The 20,111-nt window shown below is 47.6% G+C and overlaps 1 long non-coding RNA gene across 1 annotated transcript; it reads right to left on the bottom strand.

Annotated features, from left to right (window-relative positions):
• Positions 1-5,109: 5,109 nt before the first annotated feature.
• Positions 5,110-6,352, bottom strand: LOC134146825 (uncharacterized). The gene is made up of 2 exons (XR_009959896.1): positions 6,147-6,352; positions 5,110-5,386 (listed from the first exon to the last, which is right to left on the bottom strand). It is a non-coding gene; the product is annotated as an uncharacterized LOC134146825 (long non-coding RNA).
• Positions 6,353-20,111: the final 13,759 nt, after the last annotated feature.

The raw sequence follows: 20,111 nt of genomic DNA, 5'->3' as shown, positions 1-20,111 counted from the left end.
GAAGTCCTGTAATACCCAGGTTAGAGAGAATGGATGTGGCTTTTTCTGTATCATTTATTCATGGCATTTGAGTGCAGCCTTCTTTATTGATTCTCCTTAGATGCAGAATTACAGAGACTGAAATAAATTGAAAATGTGCTTGTTCTGTTGTTGAAATAAAGAGAAATTACTCTCCTTAAGAAAAGATGTTACAGAAAGTTAATACGTTTGTGCTTTCGAATAATTAAGAGAAGCCTCGCTCCAAGATACTCGTTTCAGGAGCAGTTGTCTGACGAGCAGACTACTGCCGAAGCGAAGGGTTATATTCTGTGAGTGAGGGCTGCACCGGGTCGGTGCTGTGCTCCCCGTGTTGTCTGTGTAGGGGCTGGCGCCTGCTGCCGAGCTCCGGAACGACGGCCGCGGGCTGCCCGGCCGGGACACGCAGCCGCTCCGCACAGGTGGGTAAAACGCACGCGGCGAGGATTAGATGTGTGGCCTGCTGTCCCCCAGGCTTGGAAAGTACAGCTTTAAATACAAATAATATTTAGAACTATATATATATATATATATATATATATATATATATATTTAGAATACAAATACATTTCAAATCAATCACTGTGCAGCAGTCCCTAATTTCCAAAACAGGAGCACAGCGCTGTTTTATGCAACTTCAGAGCAGTCAGTAACATTTCCTTTTGTGGACTCGTGCTTCGAGGCCAGCCGTAGCAGCCTTGTTTTCTTTATTCAGCTAGATTAGAGGAAAACAGGCTTGTCTTCTTGAAACGCAGAACCTGCAAGTGGTCAGACACTAGCTGGTTCAATATTTCCTCCCTCATGCCTATGCAATATAAAAATAGGTCTCCACTAATCTCCGAGATACTGGAACGCTAAGCAGATGATACAGCTATGCTGTAAGCAGCAATGCAGTGCAAATGCCTGCAGGAAATTTCAGTTGCTTTATCTTTGCTACCTGCTCCATTCAGAATATAGATGAACCCTTAAACAGAAGAAGCCTCCTCATGCCACTATGAATCTCAGCAGTACATTTTGTTTTAAATGGATGGTCTTTTTGAATGAGGATTGTAGTAGAGTAATTTGTTAAAAAAAAAAAAAAAAAAAAAATCCTGCTGGATGTCTTGCCTTTTGCTCTTGTCTTGTTACTGAAATTCTAGCTTTCAGACCTTGACTGGCTGCAGACTCCAAGAAATAACTGTCAAGGACCTTCCCTACAACGTTCATTTTCTGTCACATCAGGATTTCATTACCACTCCCCCCCTTTTGTAAACATAACTACCTTCTCTGCATAAACTGCCTTCAGATTTACCGTCCTTAGAGGCAGGGGAAATAGGTGGAAAAAAAGGCTGAGAACAACTGGGCCTTTGGGGAGAGAGGAGGAGCAGGAACCTTCCCCAGGCCCCAGCAAGTCCTTCCGCAGCACTTGGTCCTACAGCTGCTCCCTTCTGCAGGTGAGATGAATTCACCCGGAGCCCTGCGGCCTCCACACCAGTAACCAGCGGAGGTGGTGAGAGGAAGGTCATTTCCTCCTGGGGGGTAAGGAGGTGATGTAGCAGGGCCTTGGCCACATGCGCAGCTGTATCTGCAGAAGGCGGAGGAGTTAGCTGGGCTCAAACGGCCTCGTGAGCTGCGGCCTCGTGTCCACCACCTGCGGACCTGGCTCTTGTCTCAAAGGTAGGCTTCTGCGTCCAGCGGAGCGGCACTGCGGGGAGGGGGCGCGCCTGCCTTTTCCTGTCGGATATTAGGGGTGTTTCTTTGTGTTTTCTGTCTTCTCGGAGGATGCGACTGTCCGGGCAGCCTGGTGGCTCTGGTGACCACCTCTGAGGGCGCAGGTGGGATTTGAACTGCATGGGACAGTGTATCTCAGCCTCGTGCTGTATCTCTGAGTTTTGTGATGTGAAAGGTAGAAACTGGCACCAGAAAGACTATTTGAAAGAGAGTAGTGTTTTCTAAGGTGCGTTAACCTACAGGTTTGCTCTGGTAGGTGCAGCAAACCCTATCAGAGAAGCTAAGAAGAAAGTGGCCTCCACTGCCGCAGGGCTGAGCTTGGGCATGAGCTGGCGCTGAGACAAGCCAGAAATAGGTGGTGGAATAGGTTTGGGGAGCTTTAACATATAAGGAAGGGAGCTATGGAGACATACTCGGTGCTGGGCCACAGCTGAGGAGGGTCGTTGTCTCTTTTTAAGGTACGGTTTCTGAGCATGGGCACCTCAACTCCATTCAGCCCTGTTTCAGCTGCTTAAACTCCCCATTAGTTTTGGTGCTTTGGTGAGCTGGTGCCTGGGCTGTTACCAGCGTGTAAAGGTGTCTACGTGCAGCGTTGCTACCTACATGCAAGTGAAAGCAGAACCGGAGCACCGCGGCCGGGCTGGGGCTCTCCCCGCGCTCGGCGCGGCGGAGGCAGGCGCTGTAAGTCGAAAGCAGCACTCGATGTCGGAAAACAGTTGCAGTCGAAAGACCTTTTTTTCCTTCAAAGACTAACGCTTCCTTTAAAAACAGCAGCAAGCAACTACTGTAAGCTAGAACGGAGCTGAAATCTCCCTGCCCTGGAGTTCAGGGGGCTGAGGCAGGCAGCTGGTGGCAATCAGATGAGTGTGCGTTAATGAATCCACGCTCGTCGGCGGGGCTGTGGTGACTGCCTGTGCGCGCGGCCAGGTGCTCTGCTGTACAGCTGGGACGGGCTGGGGATGCCCATGGGGCCGGTGGCAGTGGCTCTGCTGGTTTAAGAGTGAATTATTACAAAGTTTACTGGTTTGTGAGAATTCGTTTCAAATCCTCGCTATGGATTTCAACCTGCTGAAATAATTTTGTTCTTTCTGAACGCCCATGGAAAGGGCGCTTGGTTGCAAGTGAACTGTTTGGTCATCAGGAGCCAGACGGTGCAGCCAGATAGTTATTTTTGCTACCAGCATGTGATGGTTTGCAGATGGCTAAGAAGATGTGATCCTGGCCTGGGCAGAGTCTCTGATTGCACCGTGTAGATCGAGAGACAGTGGCAAAAACTCAGGGTCTCCACTGCAGTTTCAGAATGCCGATGCTTGGAAATAGGCTGCTTTTGTTTGGTGGAAACATCAGAGCAGCTTCTCTTCTTGCTGTCGTGGGTTTCTTGCAGTGGTGCCTTGGGTTTGCATCTGGTGTAAGGGGGCACCAGCAGCCGCGGTACCGCGCACCGGGGGCCAACGCAGAGCCTGGGGCACCTGCTCTGTAGGTCCCTGCAAGGTTCAGCGTTAAGGTGACTTTCTAAGCCCTGATGCGGGTGTCTGCTTTCCAGCAAGGTCACCTTGTAGTGGTTGCAATTAAATGTGAACCTGAAGGAAAGAAATGGAAATGGCTTTAACAGTCAGCAGAACTTGGCTGAAGAGACTTGCTTCACTTGACTTATAATTATTTGGTATTTGGCATTGGTAATAGTTTTGCAGGTATGGAAATGTTACAGGAAGAGTCTCTGTAGGAAAATAAATGAGTGTTTTGGTCTTCTTCTCTCTAAGAATCGAGCAGAAATTAAGCATGTATTTCAACTTCTCCTTTGGAAATGCCCTCCCTTTAACTGGCTTCACCAAAATGGAAGAGCAAATTCTCAGCTTGGAAGCTTCTAAAAATGTCTCCGCCAAATGCGTGCGGCTGCTATCGCGTGCCAAGTGGTCCCAAGCGAGCCAGGCTGGGCTGGGGCTGAGAACAGCTGGGGGGCACGTGCACCTCCCCGCAAGTACGTAGGGCCCTTCTGCACTCATCTGTGAAGAAGACCCTTGGTGGTGAAAATGGGGGGGGGGGAAAGCCCATAGATAAAAATATATGCAGACCAACTGACAAATTTGACATTAAATCCAGAAGTGTTTTTAACAGATGAGCGACTTTTTAAACTACAAATTTTCCTGTATGTCTGGTGGGTACCAAAAAAAGTGCTAAGGGAGTAAAGAATTTATTAGGCTTTTTTTTTTATGTACAGTTGTACTTTATGATGAGTACACTTGATGCTCATTTGTGCTACAAAATATGTTTTTTTCTTTATTTTAGTTGAGAAATGTATTCAACTTATAAAGAGATGGAGAGAGTTGGCTTACATACTTTGAATTTTAGTATAACTTCAGGTTTTCTCTTCTAATACAGTGATTCACGATAATAAGGAATATTTCTCAAGTATGCAAATTTTAAGGTCAGTTTGTTAAGAAATAATGCTTTTTAGTTGCTGAAAATGTAATCTTTGCAAGATTTGATGGCCATGGTGTCATTGATCTATAAACAAAGCAGTAGGTTAACAAAACCTAAAACGTGGCCAGGTAGTGGAGCCCAACTTAAGTTTCTTTCCTGTGTACTGCATTGCTCAAAGCTTGGAAGAGGAAAAATTGCATTTAAAGCACAAATGCCTCCCAAAACCAAATTATACTGTTTAAATGCTTATTGTTTAACTAGTGTAGCTCGCTGCCGTGCTACGGGAGCAGTATCGCATTGTGAGCCTCCCGGTCCCTGCTGAGATGGTTTTCTCCTGGGCAGTTCATCAGTTTGTAACACTTTCTGTCCCCCTTTTCCCATGTGTTTCGCGTGTCAGGAATCCAAACTTGAGCTTCAAAAGCTCAGTTTGATGTGAAACTTCACAAGAAACAGCTCATCTGTTTCGGGGCAGCCGCTGAGGAAATGATGAAAGTAGGAACGAGCTGCACGGCAGCATCTTCTTGACTTCTTTGCAAAAAGATGCCCTGGATCATTCAGCTCTGAAATCATTGCAGCAGCTTGCAGGGAGGCTCGTGCGAACGGCAGCACTGGAGAAGCAGGAGTTACCGCGTGGGAACAGCTCTCTCTTGATGCTGGCGGTCAGCTTATCAAAATGTGAAACCAGATTAATCATATGAGATCTCCAGTGATGTCAGAATAAACCTGTAAAATGAGCGGTAGCTCAAGTAAACAGATAGAGAAGGTCTGAGTAACAGAGACTGGGTTTCATTCATACGTTGTGTTCTGAACAGGACTAAATCTATAGGCAGACTGATACATAAGGGCGCTTCCATAGGGACCTAAATTTTGGAAATATTAATCAATTTTCATTTAATTTAGTTTCCATGTTACACTGTAACCATTTTTCCCATTGCTATCACATAGAGCTATATAGCAAGTCTCTTGGATTCATACTCTTCTTTTACTACTGTATGAAAGTTACTTATTTTTATCATTAGAGGTGGCCTTTTTTTGTTCTTTCCATTTTTTTTCCCCTCTTGTTAGGGGACTTACTGAGTTTTTCAGAGGCTGCGTGTTCTTGCAGCTCAGTCAGAAGTTAGGTGATGCTGTGTCTCTTGTCGATCCTTCTTCCTCCAATATATCAATTCAGATACTGCAGTTAGAGGGATTCATACAACCAGCAGCCACATCCTCGCTGTATTTGGCGTCTGGAAAAAAACTGTGCCAAAGAGCAGACGATTATAAGAAAAGTCAATATTAAAATCTTTTTACCATCTGAAATGACTCGTGCTTCTGTAAAATCACTGGAACATGCTAGCTTGTCCCGTGCGCTGTGTCTCTGGGTCAGTGCAGTCGGTTCGGGGGAGCCCCAAGTCCTGCTGTGCTTTGGGCTGCGGCTACTGGTCTCACCCACGCGAGCCATGTTTGGAATAAACCTCAGCTTTTGCAACGGTTTGATCATAAGTATCCAAATCTATAAAAGTAGATCTCTGGTCTGCGTAGTTACAAATAAAAGCATTAAATGTGAACCTTATATATATATATATATATATATATAATTTTTTCAGCAACTTTTACTTCTATTTGTACCTATCACACAAAAGCTGAACGCCTAAATCGCAGTCCTTGAGCAGGTGGGGTTGCTGGGTTTTCGTTTGGTTTGGTTTTGGTCTGACTGTTCCTGTATGTGCAGCGTGGGCTAACAGAGGTGCAGAAAGAGCAGCTGCACGTCCGTCCGTTGGGGGCTGTCGCGTCTTGGACGCTGGAGCACTGGGGGAATCGTTAGGTTTCTGCAGGCACGCAAGGTCACCGAGAAATAATTTGAGGGGAAGAAGGAGAAGTAGCTCTGGTGAAGGACCCCCCGGGGCGCTGTGGCATTTCTGCGTGACTTAGGCCGCCGCGGTCCCCTGCTTCCCCTTGGGCTTCCTTTTATTTTTAACCCCGCAACGCGAGCCCGAGCAGATGCTATCGCACCTGACCTTTGCCTTCGGCCGCCACATCAGAGCCGACTTGCGCGTCCGACTTATCTGCCGCTCTGAGAGGCTGCCGGCCGGGGTCGCGGGCTGCGCCGGGGGGCCGCGAATCCTCCTGCCCCGCGTTTGGTGTCGGTTTCTGCATGAAAGGAAAATGCCACTCGGCTGCGCTGAGCCTGCCCGGGCGATAACGCTGCGTGCGTCGCGCTGCCGCTGCGATAAGCGCCCCGAGGGCAGGCAGGGAGAGCGTCTCCCCGGGGATCAGCGCACACCCGGCCCTATAGATAGACCCGCGTATATATAGAACAACATGAAAGCTTTTTGCTCTCTCCTTTTCAACAGCGTGATGGCAAAGTATCACGTACGGGGACGCTTTCCGACCTGACCCCTCCGGGGCTCTGGTCTCGCTGTACCCACGAGTTCTTCGGTTCACCGCGTCCCGGCGGGAGCGGAGATCGGGAACTGAAGCTGCCGCGCGCGCTGCAAAGAGTTATTTTGTAGTCCTGACAAACACCCAAAACACAGAGAGAGGTAGACTGCTTTCCTTTTATCCTCAAAATGGACGGCGGGGTGCAAATTTTCTGCTTGGATTGTTGGCTTTTCATAGGTGTCACCTAACTACCAAGCAACCGTTGCTTCTGCTGATCTGAGATATTTAAGATTTTCTACATTGAGTAAGTCTATTGATCCAGCTGATCCTATGCCTGTGATAGCAAATACTTGCTGCTTCCCAGGGAAGTGAGCCTTCCCCAGTTATGAACCTGCACCTGGATGCAGTGCTGTACGTTTGGGATTAAACACGGGGCGAACTCCTTTTCTGAGCCCAGTTCTTCAACACATTCTTTTCATTTGAAAAAAAAATGCAAATGGTGCTAAAGATCTGAATGTTATTCATATTTGTTTAAGAATCAGAGATGACACTTGAGAACAATTTGAAGCAAAAATACAGGTAGCTAAATGCCAACAAATCTTGTCTTTCATTGAGTAAATGGTTTGTATGCGTAATCCATTTGCTCATTCCAAAACAGCCAAAAAAACCCAAACAAACAAACAAAAAACCCTAGTTCCTTTTGTCCTCTGATTCTGTGCGTCAGTATCCTTGATGATAGCAGACTTTGGCCCAATCTTGGCTCCTGATCTTGTGTATGCTTAACTGTAAGTAACTTCATAGACTTTGGGATAATATTCGTTCCTAAAGTCAGCAAACGGGAATTTGTGCTCTCTCACTAAGGCAAGTTAGTTAATTTCTATGAAGAGGAAGGATAGATATTTAGGTTTGCACATTTCAGAAAAGCGTGTGATCTTATCACCTTGTCAAAAAGACATTAAAATACACCTCTATTAGAGGATCCTCCAAAATTTACCAAGATTTAGGAGAAAAATACTGATTAAAACCATAGTGCCTGAAATAACAAGCACTAAATGTAGAATATTTCCTTTCAAAAGAAAAATAAAAGAAAGAAAAACTCTGTGTTCAGTAGTAAACTGTAGGTTATGACTTTGATTCTGCCTCCGTAAGAGAGGAGTGGCAGAGCCATTTTTGTGGATTAAAGCCAAATAACATTAGAAGGCTTTTCCACACTGGCCCACAAGCGTCCACCACAAAGCGTAGGGTATCGGCTTTAGTGCTGTAGTAGTAATAACTGGCCACATCTATCCTTAAATGAAATATCTGAATCTTGGTCCTTTGAGGTACTTTGTCTATGACCCAGAGGGAGTGGAAAAAAAAATCCTCTGAGTAAACGGAGCTGCTGTACATCTGGTACGGTCCGTGCACAATTCAGATTAACTGCAGCTCGCTCCATAAACACATTCATCAGCCCCAGATGCTGCTGGTGACAAATAACATTTTCTTTGCGTTTGTGCACTAGGGCATAAGATGTGATGTTTAAATTCAAGATCAATTATTTTTAACTGAAGAATGATAGCCTTGTGTCTAAATTATCTCAAGGCTTAATTCACATCAGTTAAACCTTTTCAAAGGCTTATTAAAATTCCTCGAGTGTGTCCTACTTATCAGCAGTTGAGTGTCAATGGCATTATACAAATGTTGCTATTGGAAATAACTGTGAAGTATTGTTTGACTATATTATTCTCATATATATATATTACACGTGTGACTTAATACTACTTAGTGCTTACATGACTCCTTTCATCTGGTGATCGCAGGGCATTGCCCAAGGAAAACAAGCCCCGTTCTCCCCTGTCTAAATATGGGAAAACCATCGCGTAGCGGCTGCGTTTCAGGCTCGAGGTTGCGGCTCTGCCATTGCACCCTGCGGACTTGGCTCCCCGTCTGCCCCGGTGGTTTTCAACAGCGTTTTGCTCCTTCGTGCCCTGGTAGCCCCCGAGACTACCAGCAGTGCGCGGGGTGGGAGGGCTCCGGCGGGCGGCACGGGAGACGGCGGCGGCGGGTGCTGGACCGTCACGGAGCAGGGGAAAGTTTAAGAGGAGGCTGGAAAACTTTTGCAAAGCGGGAAGACTCTGCGGCTCGGCGCGATGAGTGTCCTGAGCTGGCAGGAAATCTGAGGGCAATGCAAAAACGGTTGTCTGAAAATCTAATCGCTGGCATTAATAACCTGATACTGCACAGGAGATGGTGGAAGGGGGAGGACGGTCGCTGAAGGGCCTTGAATGCCACCGGCTGAATTTTCCTGTGCTCCTCTCCAGTGATGATAAGGGTGGGGAAAATCCTGGTTGTCTAATGAAGGAACTAGCTGTCTTGGCATCTAGTAACAGCTGCAGAGCTGTGGGTTAGGGTAGCTGATGGGCACATATTCATATTCGGTCAGAAACGTCAGGGATGAGTTTGCAAATGATCTTAGATGTTTTTTCCTTCCTTTCTTTCCTTCCTTTTTTCCCTGCAACCTAAACTGACGGTTGCTACTCAGGGATTGTGGGGGGTTCAGATTTGATACATGTGTGTAATTCTGTACTGAGAGTGCGCTTTGACTCACTGATGGTTTATTCTGGGCACCACTAGGTAGCACTGTGAAATAAAGTTCCATCAATACTCACACCGTTTCGGCACTCGCCGGACCAACCGTGGCTCATGGGACAAAAAAATATGAATTCTAGCATGTTTGGCTTAAATATGACAGAGGAAAGATGGCAAGGGCACTAGTAAAATTTTCTCCAGCGTCGGGACCAGGTGTAGGTGGGAGAAATCAGCTGTGGTGCAAAAGTGCTGTTAGATGCTTTGGGCACTATTTAGCAGCACACTGAAGTGTACGTGAGCTGACTGCTTGTGCTCACGAAGCAGAGCAGAGGCTTCCAAGCGAGGGGTTTTCACCTGTGCTAGGCTTTACAGTGCTTACAAGGGGCTGCTGCCACTGGCACTCTGCAACAGAGCTGCTGCAAACATTTCTAAAATGATTAATCTTTGTGCTTTGAGAGTGACAGCTATATATTCTAAAAAGAAGTACTATGCTCATAATTAATGCACATTATTCCTATGATAAGTATTTTCCCTCTCAAGACTATTTACTGGAATATAATTTTCTAATTTATATATAGATACTGTGAACAAAGTCTGATATATTAATTTCCAGTTTGATGCTCAAAGTTTTAGGTTGAACTGTGAGTCTGTTCTATACCAATCAGATTTATTAATTCCTAAGAGGTCCATTTTGTTTCTGATTTTCATGGAATATACCACAAAGGAAAATGCATTGTTTTGATTTATTATGTCAAGTGGTGCCCTTCAAGGGAACAAAATCAGGTAACAAGTGTTCTTTCTTGTAACACTAGTTTCTATTAGAATTATTTTAGCTCAATCACAGAAATATTTTTGATAACTAACTTTGAAATTACTCTGAAGATAAATGTCATTCGTGGCATGTCATTTATTTTAACTTTTGAGCTTCAGCAAGTTAGCACATTAGTTTTTTTCCATTTTGCCCTACTCAGTTATGGAAAACGAAGGCCTCAACCCTCCAATCGCTTGTGCATGTGTACATGCTCCGGCATGTAATACCGGAGCAGCTAACTATAAAGCGTGTGAGCGTGCAGCACAACCATATCACTGCTTTTTAAAATTAGAACTTGCCCCGACTGCCGCAGGGAGGGGAGATGTGATAAAGGGACCGAGCATCATGCTCTGCGGTAACCGCCGAGCCAAAACGCTTCGGTTACAGAAATCCTGGGAAGTCCGCATGGCCCCCGGCTTCAGGGGTGGTGATTTGCGCTCGCTGTCGTCAAACTCCTTGGAGAACGCTGGCATCGGTGTTAGCTGAGGGTCTAGAAATTAGGACGGTTATTTTCCTGTATCTCTATTGCCCGTCGTAATGGGTTTTCCATTTGTAAAGTGGTATCTCTACAAAAGGATTTTTGCATCAGGCATAACTTGCTGCTGTTAAGGAAAGGCATGGAAAGTGCGGACCAAAAAGAGCAAAATGTTTATATTAAATGCTGGTTTCTGTCCTGTGTGAGGGAAGTAGTCGCACCCAGGTTAAGCTGAAACAAATGTCCTTATTTCGCTCTGACAAGGGCCTGAATAGCTTGAGGTTTTCACCTTTTTATGCCTCGAGCGACGCTGGCTTGGGGAGCAATAATGTCGTGGCATGACCTGTTGCTCCAGCCGTGTCTGTTATCACTTATTGTGGTGGTTGCTTTACCTTATCTGGTTACTCCTGTAACATCTGCGAGTAAGTTATGGGTATTTTCATCCCCTTGAGGATTTATTGCGACCTCTGGGGGACCTTAATCATGGGATCAATACGCTCCTGACACCTGTAGATCAACATAAACTTGACCCTTGGTCTTGACGGATCTATCACCGCGTTGCCTTTTGCCGAAAGCATCCCCTCCTTTGGAAGGAGAGGAGGCCGGAGGGAGCGGCGGCGGGGGAGCCCTGCCGTCCCGCCCGGGTCAGCGGGCAGAAGGCCGACGGGCGCCCCCGCCGCGGGCACCCCGGCAGGGCAGGGCGCCCGGGCTCGCCGTCGCCGCCCCGCGCGTCTCTGCGCAGGGCGGGTTTTACCCCGCGCCGGGCAATATTTGAGCCAGATGCCGTGCGAAGGAAGGGCTCTGTAAAAGGCCGTATTCGGTGAAAGCTATGTTCTTCCCCAGGGGACTTGCTGATAAGGCGAGCTTGGCGGCTTTAAAAAGCTGCTGGTTGCGCTCATCCTATCTTTAGCTCGGGTCATCAGAAAGCGTTTTCTCTTTTGAGACAGCAGTTTCTCCCTGGGGAAAGGCTTTCCCGCGCTCGCCCCCACCCCATCCATTTTTCCGTCTGGATGGCGTGCACGTGTGCCGAAGCAGAGGTCTTTGGCCCTGCCGTAGCAGCGTGCCTGCATCGAACAGGCCAGGGAGAAGCCCCGTTCCTCTCCTGAGCTCTCTGTCTAATGCATGCAAAGTTGGGTGACTTGCTCAATACTCCGCGTAAAATGAATGGCAGTGCTACAATTAAAAAGGCACTTCCCAATTTAAAGATCTCACTGACTCCAAGTTCACTGAAAAAAGCTGAACAAGAAGTCCATCAGGAAGAAACATAGGTAAACAGCACTCTAACATATATCTAATCAAAGCAAGACAGTATTTTCTGAGTAATTTTTCCTCAAAAAAGTTTTCCACAAAATCTCAGCGACTCCTTAAGATATTCCCAAGTGAAAGTGGCATTGGTTCAGTTTTAAAATAAACACATACATAAAAATAAAGAAATGAAGTCTTGTGGCCTACATGGCGTCAACTGAATTTGAACCTCCTCTAAATATTTTCATTTTCCTTCAGCGGCTGGGTGGGATGCCAGTGTCCTGGCTGATCCAATAGCAAGGGGAATGGTCTCAAAAGAGACTTCTGATTTGAAGGCATCTGTCTAATGTTTTGAAGAGGGTGATGCTCTTTAACTGGGCACACACCAAAATCTGCAAAGTTTCGATGGGGTGTTATTTCACAGAAAAAGGAGCAAGGTGGTATAAGTGGGAATTAATTGCTTGAATGGCCTCTACCGTCCCAAGCACCTGCATCTCAGCCAACGTTTGACTCCTGTCATTTCTGCTCTCGCGGCGTGTCATGCTTCTGGATGAAAGAACTGAGTAGAGCTAATGAGTTGCAATGTCTTGATTTCAGCTGCAGTGGGAACAGCTGCACAGAGAGAGGGAGCCTGCCCGGCAAATGAAAGGAATGGCCATCTGGGAGCGCAAGGGGAGGAAGAGGAGGAGGAGGAGTAAATAGTTGGGAGGCATTCCCTTCTGCTGTGCAGTTGATCAGGCCCTCTGCCCTTCCATACAAATCTTGGAAGGCCACTTAGCAACTTTCCTGGAGAAGGGTCCTTAACACTATTAGTTTTGCATTTGTAGTAAGGGTGCATTTTACTACTGGGAGCAAATAAGTGTCAGATTTTAACAAAATAACCCCTCTATTCTGTTTTGACTAACTCTGAGACCTGAATGAAACTTCCCCCAAACTATCCCCAGAGGGTTTTCACCAGAACAGCACCTTTTGCTGCAGAGGGGTCACCAGAACTGAGGTTACGGCCCTGAACTTAAGATTGGGTCTGAATTAGATGAAACTTAGAAACATGTTTGCATCCAAACTTTGGTTTGGGAACCCACTTGCTCCATCTATAGATTTTTAAGGCTAGAAAGGACTAGTGCAACAGGCTAGCCTGATTACTTCTATAACACAGCCCAAAGTATCTAATTCCTTGTGATTTCTTACAACTTCCCTCTTAGAGTGTGTAAAACGGCAGTATAGGACCTGATAGTCAATACAGCTGTCCTTACAACAAGCCTTTAGTAACTCCCACCTTGACAAGGAAGTGCAGCAAGTCAAATGCATTGGAGAAGAAACCTTCACCGGTACCGCGGTAGCGATGGGTTTGTGTGTTTGTCAAAACACAGACAGCGTCAGACTGATGTTACTGTACCCCGGTGGTCCCAACCACAGACCTGTTGTCCTCGGGGGAAAGGGAGGTTCTGCATTCGTAAGAAGAACAATCTTGCCACTTCCCCAGCGATGGGGAATGGAGAGTAAGAATGACATCTGAACTGGATTTTTTTATTCAGAAATGCTCACTCCACTGGAGCTCAGCCAGTGGTGCGGGAGCTTTGACGCTAAGGTTTGGGGGTTTTAACCCTAACTCTCCTCACCTTCTGAGTAACCCCCTTTGTCTCTGGATATATTGCTTTATCCATGTGAAAAATGGTGATCCTAATAGCTTGTAGGGATAGGTGTGAGTTCAATACCACCTGTACGGTGTTTAAAATGCTAAAATTCATCTAATTCAGACCCAATCTTAAAGAACTGGAGAAGTGCCAACCATTAGTACTTTCTAATAGGATCTGAAAGAGGCGTTTGCTGGCTGTAGCCATCAGGTGCGGTGAACACACCGCTGATCTCCCGGCGCAGGACGCGTTACTGCCTCCCAGGGTGGTTTCAGCCTGTATAATCTGGACGTGCACTGCCAAAAGCCATCTGTCATCTCCTGTTGTGGCCTTGTACCACCTGTCTGTTCCGTGCAAGGCCAGCAATTAAAATGTAAGGTAATGAAGACAGCGAGACATGAAAGGGCTTTTCACTAGTTGATCAAAGAAGCAGAGCGCGGTGTTTTCGCAGCCAGAATATTGAGACCAATAGGGCTGAAAATGTGGCTGGGAAAGAAAGAAAAGCAAATAGGATGTTTGGAAACCAACCTACAATTATCTCTGTCATTTCGGTGTGTCGCACTGGGGCTAGTTCTGTTTTACCCTCCTACTTTCTGTGAAAACCAGCAACTACTTGCTTTCAGCCATTTACTCAGCGAATAATTCTTGTGTGGATAAGACGAAATGCTAGATAGACTGTTAGTGCTGAGGACTGGATGGGAAATCTGTGTTCTAGTTCTGATGCTGTCGTCATGAAAGAAGTCATTTAGATTTAAATTCTCGAGACTAAGCACCGATGGTCTCCAAACTGGTGTCAAAACAGACAAATGTAGTCGCTTTGGGCCTTCTGAAGGGCTGAGGACAGCAGCTCTCAGCAGCTCTGCATGTGCGTGCCCAAGAGGAGAGCTCGGCCGAGGTCCCGAAGGTGCACGCCAAATGCCTGCGAGCGCTGGATGAGAGATACTGTGCGATGTCTCTCGTTGTAGCCGTAATTGTGCTTTCACGCTTTCGAAATCACAGTTAGGTAAAGCAATTTGTTTTGGCGTTGCTTTAAGGGGGCTGTCCCTAAGGCGGTCAGGGAGGACCCCACGTTCAGCACACGGCTCTGTGCGTGGGACCTCTGTGTGTTCAGGATCTATAGGATGGCACTCGCAACACCCATTGATACATGGGGGTCTGTATTGCTTTTGGGGTGCTTAAATGCGCTGAAAATAGAAGGAAAAATACAGATATGCTCCATAACCCAGAACAAGTACAGAAACTCCTCTAACCCTCATAACCAGGAATAAATAGCAAAAAGATACTGGAGCCTCAGCATGGGAAGATGCCAGGAATGGAGCCGGGTGTCAGCATGTCTGTCTACTTCCACTCTGAGCCCTCGTACACTGTCTGCGTTGGTATGAAAATCTTTGCCGGGATTAGCCGCGTCCACAAAGTGAAGTGTGTGTAATTGCAGGGTGCATCCGGCCCTGGCGGTGCGGGTACGTGGCAGAGAGGAGGCAGCAGCTGATTCTACACGACGTGTAAAGAAGCACAGTAAACCTCAAGTCAACCAAGATTTAAATTTTCATTGCATGCAATAGTGTAAATCATTTCATTGATACCGCTGGAACTGACTTGCTAAAGTAAAGCTTTTGTTCTAATTTTAGATACTTTAAAATAGTAAGAAACTTGTTGATTGGACTGAGGATTTTTGGATTTTTTTTTTTTTTTTTTTTTGGTAGCCTGTTTTTTAACGTCTTCTCTTGATGACAGCCAGCCAGCACTGTGCACATGTTTGTAGGCTGCACCTCCACCAACTGCAGAGGCTGCTCTGAAAGCAGCTTTTATGTCTCACAGATAGAAAGCAGCACAAAAAATCCTAGCCAGGAAGATGGGATTTGGGGGCAATTTCTAGCAGTCGGTCCTGTGACTTAGAGCTTATGCTGGAGCTTACAGAGGACAACGCAATCTGTCTCGGAAATGTCTGCTCTACTAAAATAAACTCTGATGTGTTTTGGGGGCAGGAGAATACATCCAGTGTCCTATTTCCAAAACACAGAACACCCGGAAAATATTTCTGGGAGTAGACGTTTTTAACTGTGGAAGTTGATGGTTTGCTAAACAACCAAATTCACTGGTTTTAGGGGACAAAACTGTAAAATATATTTCTAAATGCCCTTGTGTTTCTTCATAGCAAATAGTTAGAGCAGTTCATAGATTCTAATGCACTTTGCAAGCTTTTCTTTTCCTGTTAATACCTGACCTTGCCCAACAGACAACAGTATCGTTCGCATGTTTTTCACCTTCTGCCTAGAGATCTCCACAAATATTAATTCAAAATATTAATTCAGCTCTAGAATGACTCTCCAAGGCCAACAAGTATTATCCTGCCCTGAGAAATAAAATTGCTTGGACCACCAAGAAATATTCTGTCCCTTTGCGTGCTTATTTTATTTTGGGCGACTTGTTTTTCCAGCACATCCAATTAAGCAAGTGCTAAAGGCTTTCGATGGACCTTAGGGGTGAACCCCTGCTGTTGCGGGGACCCTGCTGCAGTTCGTGGAGGTACCAGGGTCTGCCTCGCTGCCCCGACTGCCAGCCCGACGCCTCTATCTGTACCGGAGCTGGGAAAAGTGCCCGAAGCTCCTGACTTTAGTCCTGTGTTTTAGCCATTAGCCCGTGCTTCTTTGTTGGCACCAGACAAATGTTATTTTAAGCAGGGATGACTTAACAAATATTTTATAGTCTTGATGGAGCCAGTGCATCAGTTGTTCAGCACACGGAGATGGTTTAAAATTGCCCTGCTTTGCTTCTCTGGATTTTCTGCTCTTTGTCGGGGCTTCGGTCAGCTTATTCTTTTATCCAGTTTCCAGGAAACGGTTTATTGTCTTATTCTGCCCCTTAGAGTATCAAACCAAACTGTACAGACCCGACTTGCCCGCGCAGCTCCAGCGACGCCCTGAGCAGAGGCGGAAGAACTTGCCCGTTTGCTCTCGTCTCAGCCCCGCGGCTCCCGGACGTGTTTCGGGCGAGAGCCGGGCGCAAGTGTGCGGTGGAAAAGGTGGCGAGGTCTGCGAGCTGCTCCTCTAGAGCAGGCACGGCCGGTGCCGCCTTCCCTGTCGCTAAAATCCGCAGCAATAACCTGGTTCGGCAGGTGCCTCCTGTGCTCTTCGCTCCCTTGGGGCTTCTGGATGAGCCGCAGTGAGGACAGGAGAAGAAAAAAGTTCAGGGATCCTTAAAGCTCCCTTGTTGGCACCTATTGGGAAGAATAGGTGCCAATATTGGGAATGGGTGTATGGATTGATGTACTTACTACTGTTAACTGCAAGAAGCACTAGCGATACGATCTCTGTAAAGACTAGGTTGGAGTGTTTCCTTTTCTTTTTCTTTTTCTTTTTCCTCTTTTTCTTTTTCTTTTTAAGTAAATCAAGCTATTTTGGCCAAGGAAAAGCTGATGAAACTAGTTAAGAAAATTGACATTCCCTTTAGTATGGAAGTGAACTAGGAACAGAAGTTAGGAGAGGCCTTTGACCGACTGATTTGTCACTTAATGGGGCTTTCATGCTCTCAGGTAGCAGGATTTAAAATGATTACAGGAGGCGGTAACTTATTCTGTGTCACTTTGCTAAACCTTGACTGATTGGTTGTCACAAACGTATTGCCAGTGGCCGATCTTCTCTTGGGAGAAACCTTCATTTCCCTCTCTTCCTGTATCAAAAATCAGATTTTATACTAAATTCATATTGTAATAAATAACCAACTACCTGGGAGTGCAAAAATCGGATTCGTCTGAAAGCCTCTTCCCCTTCCCACTCTGGAGGCAGCTTGGAATAGCATTTTAAAGGTGCTGATTCTTCTTAATAATCCCCATTAACAAGAATCACTTAGGGCTGATATTGATCTAAACTGTTGTCAGTGAGATGAATTAGGAGCGGGGGGGGTTAGGGGGAGAGGGCTGTTTATCTGTTGTTTTCCTGCTGGGCTTCTCAAGAACACTGAGCTATTTAGCTAATTCCTGCTAGGACCAAATCCCCTTGTTTTCTGACTCCGCAGAGTAACTTTCTAAGCAAGAACTTACTGAATTTAAGGAATAAAATTCTGGCCACAAATGCCCCTTAGGAATTGCAGGGGTATTTTCTGGGCAAAATAGTTACCACAGATTCTACAAAACTGTTAAAGCATTTAATGTCAGTCCCTTACAGCTGGCATGTTTGTTCATTATTTAACTTGTTACTTTAAAACCTGTGTAACTTCCAAAGAGTTTGTATAAACGCGCCGTATTTAGTTTATCCGAAGAAGACAAGTGTTGCTGAGCCACGCTTGGTCCTGATACCTCCAGCTGGAGTTGGTAACACAGAACTTAAAAAGGAAGAAAATGAAAGAAAAAAAGAAGCTGGTCTAGAACAGAGACCTGAATGTCAGTGTCAGATTATGTTATTCAAAGAAGCAGGGGGAAGGACGGTGCAACCAGACTGAAATGAAAATCTTATCAACATCTCCTTCCTACACCTCCTAGCAAGACCTCAAATCCTGAGAGGATTTGGAGTTACAGATTCACTAGGGAAATTTCAGTATCCTGTGCCCTTCTCTGGAGCAGTGTAGCCGTAGCTTTTCCACAGTAGCCTCTGGATGTGCCACGCTTCAGGCTCAGGCGGAGAAGCGGCTCAGCGCTGATGCATTCGGTTTTTCCAAGCGTTTGGGAGCAATGGGTGTCACGGCTGTGCCGGGGTGCGTGCCGACAGCCTCAGCACCCTCGGAAGTCCCGGGGAGACCTTTTACCGCAGCTGGACCCTGTTGGCGGTACTGGCCCCGGGGCCGCAGCCGGCGGTGGGACAGACCTGTAGCAGTGCTGTGGCTGGTGTGTGAGGACAGTGAACCCCCCCTTGGGCAAAAGCGGTGTGCTGGGGTTGCTTCCCGCTGAATATTCATCTCGTGCTTCCCCGGAGTCCGGTTAGTGAAAGGCCCGTAGCGGCGCCTCCCTGCGCGGCGGCCGGAGCCTCTGCAGAGCTGGGCTGGAGCTCTGGGCTCGGTTTCAGCCAGCTGCGGTTGTGTCCTCTGCCTAAATCGCTTTCTGAATCGGTTCCAAGGCTCCGGCTGCTGTTCCAAGTGCCTATCTTATCCCGCCGTGCATCTGTTTGTGATGAAATTCCCATAGGAATGGGGAGGCGCGGGGAGGAGCGGAGCGGGTGAGCCGCTTTTCACGCACGGTCTGGAGCGCATCGATCCCTGGCAAGAGTGAGCGCGGCGCAGTCCTGGAAACTGGACCCAAAGCCGGTGCCCAAACCTTTGCAGAGCAGCAGCAGGCCTGAGTCCCGCTGGGCAGTCAGATTCCCTGCGAGCTGTAGCTGTAAGGTATTACAGAGGAAAAAAAATAGAAAAGAAAAAAAATGAGGGGATATGAGAGGAGGGAAAGGATGTTCAGAATACATGGAAGTGAGAGGGGAAGAGAGATGTGTGGAGTTATTTCTGCCCCTGCCTCTTCTGGACTCACAGTGCAGTTCATCCTGGTAGAGCACTTAGCAGAGGGCCCTATTCAGGACTGGTTCCTGAAAGTGGAACGATTCCCGTTTTAGCTAATCTTGATACCTCCCCTCATGTTAACCCAGAATTTGCCCTTGTCAGCTGAGGGCTCCCTGTGTGCTCTGGGTTTTGGTCCCGGCCAGGCTCTGCTGTGGCTGCAGGAGTGGCAGGAGCCCCGGGTCCCTCTCGAGCCTGCCAGTTCCACGCCTGCGGGGCGGGCAGGTGGCTCTGCTCCCGTTTTGCGGATGAGGCAGACGGAAGCACGGAAGTGTAATTCCCTCCTCCCTTGCGCCGGGCACCCGCAGGGGCCGACTCGGCCTCTACCACATCTTTCCTACCGCCTCCCACCCTCTCTCCGGAGGGCTCTCAGGGAGGTCGATACCCCTTGACTCCCTTAGAGTAGAATATTTTCTGGTTAACCTACTGTCCCTCTACCACCTGCTGAAGTTTATGCAAGTCCTGCCAAGGCAAGGATTGCATGAGAAGGAGGCAGAAGTTAAAATGCAGCTAGTGATCTTAGGACTGGAGGGGTTTCATGTGAGGAGCTGAAGTAGCCTTTGCTTCTTCCCAGGCTGTGCAGTCCCAGAGCAGTCTCCCGGGTCCTCTGCACAGCGGGGGCAGCTCGTATCCGTACTTTGGACCTTGCAGACTGGGGGGGCTCTGAGTCCCTTGTGTTGTAAGAGGACTCGATGTCCCTCCGCCTCTCCGTCCGTGCCCCCAAGGCAGACCCTCTTCAGGGGTGGCAGAAGGTCCCCTCCGGCCAGCCCTGGGACACAGACAGGTGTCTGCGCTCCCCGATGCATTAGGGGCCTTGAGAGCGGCACCCAGGACTTGCCTTCCATTTGCGGAGATAGCGAGGAGGTGGGAGCTCTTTATCTGTGCAATCCCACCTCGGGGTGAGGGCAGGGAGGGGGGTTGGTCCCTTTGGGAAGGAGGGATAGAAGCTGGAGAAGGCTCCCATTCACCGGAGCCTTTCATCCCATGTCCCAGGGCCACAGCCACCCTGTCTCCATCCCTGTTTACTGATGGGGCCGATATGGCCAAGGCAGGAGAGGTTGCAGGTTCCCCTAATCGCCTTATCACTGGCCCGGACAATCTTAGACACTCAGAGGATGTTTTGACTGCGCTGAATTACAATGTTTGTTGTTTCTCACTCCCAATAATTGACATTTGATAGCGACTACTGTAAAAGCGGCCGAGGAGCTGGGGTAAGGCCAGCGGAGAGGAGAGGCAGGGAGCCGGGCGGTGGGGAGCCCCGCTAGCTGCCCCCGGGCAGGCGAGGGTCCTGCGCGTAGGGGGCGCGGAAACCTCCCGCGGGTGCGCTGGGGGCAATTCCCCCCCTCCCCAGCAGAGCCCGACCCACTTGGGTCGTGCCTTGGTCGCGCCC

Source organism: Rhea pennata, chromosome 14 (assembly GCF_028389875.1).
Source record: "Rhea pennata isolate bPtePen1 chromosome 14, bPtePen1.pri, whole genome shotgun sequence".
NCBI lineage: Eukaryota > Metazoa > Chordata > Aves > Rheiformes > Rheidae > Rhea > Rhea pennata.
The sequence above is the reverse complement of the archived record's forward strand: the minus strand, read 5'-3'. Positions and strand labels throughout refer to the sequence as shown.